Source organism: Otolemur garnettii, unplaced genomic scaffold (assembly GCF_000181295.1).
Source record: "Otolemur garnettii isolate 467f Iridium unplaced genomic scaffold, OtoGar3 scaffold00038, whole genome shotgun sequence".
Lineage (NCBI taxonomy): Eukaryota > Metazoa > Chordata > Mammalia > Primates > Galagidae > Otolemur > Otolemur garnettii.
This window is the reverse complement of record NW_003852433.1, coordinates 3,513,937-3,517,569: the sequence shown is the minus strand read 5'-3', so window position 1 is coordinate 3,517,569 and position 3,633 is coordinate 3,513,937.

Genomic DNA, 3,633 nt, shown 5'->3' with positions numbered 1-3,633 from the left:
CAGAGGCTTACTGGGTGAGAACTGAGACCTCTGGGTGGGGTGCAGTACCCTGACTCTGACAGAGCCTGAGAATAGAGGCTTGCCAGGCAGTGGACTGAAACTGGCAGGTAGAGCATGGTCCCCTGACTCCAACTGGTCTGGCAAGCAGAGGCTAGCTGGGTGTGGACTGAGACTGGAGGGTGGGGCCCAGTGCTCTGACTCTAACAGAGCCTTGCCAACAGAGGCTTGCCAGGCAGTGGACTGAGACTGGCAGGCTGGGCATGGACCCTGACTCCAGCTGGTCTGGCAAGCAGAGGCTGGCTAGGTGTGGACTGAAGCTGGTGGGTGGGGGTGTGGCCCCAGGCTCCAACTGGGTCTTTGAGCAGAGAACTGGACTACAGTGTGGACTGAGTCTGGTGGGTGGGAGTGTGGATCTCTGGCTCCAATTGTGCTGTTGGAGACCCTTGAATCCCTCTCTGTTGAGCAGGGTTTGCACCATCTGAGACAATTTAATTGGAATCTGTGTCTGGGCCTGTCTATTTGGGGACATTCTGAGGTTGACCTTTGAAGTTCTGTAGTGGAAAAGAACTGAAGAGTGGGGGCTGGGTACCACAGCTATTTGTATCTCTTCACTGTCGAGATTTAAACCTAATACTGTGGTTTCGTAGGATAGGGTAGAGTCTGGCTGATATCAAAAGAGACCTAGCTTGCACTATCACACCAAGTAGGTCCTCAGAGTCTTCAGCAAAACTCTGAAAGGGGCCTTTGTAAGGTTATAGGAGATAAGCCACAATTACAAAGCCTAGCACTTTGATAAAGGGCTATGTATATTACCTGGGAACCCTAATTCAGTCTCACCCTACCAGTTCTAATAACCAAACAGTAGAAAAAAAAAAAACATGGTGCAGACCCAACAGAAAAACTCTGGGAACATGAATAACCAGAGTAGATCAAACCTCCATTTCTTTGCCAAAGAAATGACAAAGGAGATACAACTGAAGATGCCATGCATAGACAAATGGCAGCAATGTCAGAAATCAAATTCAGAATATAGATGGCAAATAAGGTAAATAGAATGGAAGAAAAGATGGAAATTGAATTCCAAAGAGTAGTTTTAAAGTTGTCTCAAGAAATTAATGAATTCAAAGACCAAGTCACCAAAGATATGGACATAATGAGAAAAGAGATAGCAGAGCTCAAAGAAACAAAAAAGTTAGTTGAGGAGCTCCAAAATACAGTAGAATTCCTCAGTAATAGAGTTGACTAGGCAGAAGAAAGGATCTCTGAAACTGAAGACAAAGCTTTTGAAGGTTCCCAAATGCTCAAAGAGGCAGACTAATGGAGAGCAAAAACTGATTATTCTCTGAGAGCGTTGTGGGATCACTCCAAAACATTCATCTTACAGAAATTCCTGAAGGAGACGAGGATAGTCCTAGAGGTACAGAGGCTCTACTCCAAGAGATTATGGAGGAGAATTTCCCAAGCATTGCAAGAGATACAGAACTTCAGATAGCAGTTTCAGAACCCCTGCAAGACTCAATCAAAATAAAACATCTCCTAGACACATTGTGATTAACTTTGCCAAAGTTAAAATAAAGGAGAAAATTCTGTAAGCAGCCAGTAAGAAAAGCATCACCTACAAAGGGAAAAATATCAGAATGACCGCAGTTCTCTCAGTTGAAAAATTTCAAGCCAGAAGAAGATGGTCATTGATCTTCAGTCTCCTAAACAAAACAATTTCCAGCCCAGGATCCTGTATCCAGCTAAACTGAGTTTCATTTGTGATGGAGAAATCAAATACTTTAATGACACAGACATGTTGAAAAATTTGCCATAACAAAACCAGCTCTTCAGGATATTCTCAGACCCATCCTCCACAATGACCAGTGCAATGCTCTACCTCCAAAGTAAACTTACCCAGAAATTTTTGAACAAAACCCAACTTCCACAGTGGTGAAAGGATGAAAAATGTCCACTGGACATCTGAAAATCATGATACCCAAAACACAACCAGGAAGACAAAGCTTTTGAGAATCAATTCTCTCAAATATGTGAATGGTTTAAATTGTCCTCTAAAGAGGCACAGGCTGGCTGACAGGATGCATAAACTCAGACCAGATATCTGATGTATATAAGGATCTCATCTTACCTTAAAGGATAAAAATACACTCAGGGTGAAGGGATGGACTTGTATAATACAGGCAAATGGAAACCAGAAAAAAGCAGGTATTGCAATTTTTGTAGCAGATACAATTGGCTTTAAACCAACAAAGATAAAGATAAGAACGGTTACTATATATTTGTCAAGGGAAACACTCAACGTGAAGAGATTTTGATAATTAACATTTATGCATCCTATTAGAATGCTCCTAAATTTATAAAGCAGACCCTAATGGATATGAACAACTTGATAACTTCCTGCACTATAATAGTTGGAGATTTTAACACCCCTTTACAGTTTTAGATAGATCCTCCAAGAAGAAACTAAATAAAGAAATATTAGACTTAAACCTGACCCTAGAACAAATGGCCTTTACAGACCTCTATAGAACATTTCACTGTAATAAAACTGAATATACATTCTTCTCATCAGCCCACAGAACATCCTTCAAAATAGATCGTGTCCTAGGACACAGTCTAACCTCAGTAAATTTAAAAGTATAGAAATCATTCCTTGCATCTTCTCAGACCACCGTGGAATAAAAGTTGAACTCACCAGCAACAGGAATCTTCATACTGAAACAAAGTTATGATATCTGAATAATCTTAGGGTGACTGATAGCTGGTTCTAACAAGATTAAGAAGGAAATCACCAAATTTTTGGAACTAAATTACAATGAAGACACAAATTATCAAAACCTATCAGATATTGCAAAAGCAGTCCTAAGAGGGATATTTAAGGCATTGGAAGCCTTCATCAAGAACACAGAAAGAACGGAAGCCAACAACTAAATGGATCATCTCAAACAAATGGAAAAGAAAGAATATTCCAACCCCAAACCCAGCAGAAGAAAAGAAATAACCAAAATTAGGGTAGGATTAAATGAATTTGAAAACAAGAGAGTCATTCAGAAGATCAATGAAACAAAAAGTTGGTTTTTTAAAAAAATTAACAAAATTGATAAACCTTTGGCCAACCTAATGAGAAATAGAAAATCTCTAATACATCTACCAGAAATGATAAAGGAGAAATAACAACAGACACTCCAGAAATTAAAAAAATCCTCAATGATTACTACAAAAATCTCTATTCCCAGAAATATGAAAAACTGAAGGAAAAGGACCAATATCTGAAAGCACACCACCTTTGTAGACTCAACCAGAAAGAAATAGAAATCTTGAATAGACCTATATCAATCACATTGAAATAGCATCAAAATATGAAATCTCCCGAAAAAGAAAAGTATGGGACCAGATGGCTTCACATCCAAATTCTATCAAACCCTTCAAGAGGAACTAGTACCTATATTATACAACGTTTTCCAAAGCATAGAAAAAGAAGGAATACTTCCCAACACATTGTATGAAGCAAATATCACCCTGATATCCAAACCAGGAAAGGATCCAACAAAAAAAATTATAGACCAATCTCATTAATGAATATTGATGCAAAAATATTCAATAAGATCTTAGCAAACAAATTTAACAACACAT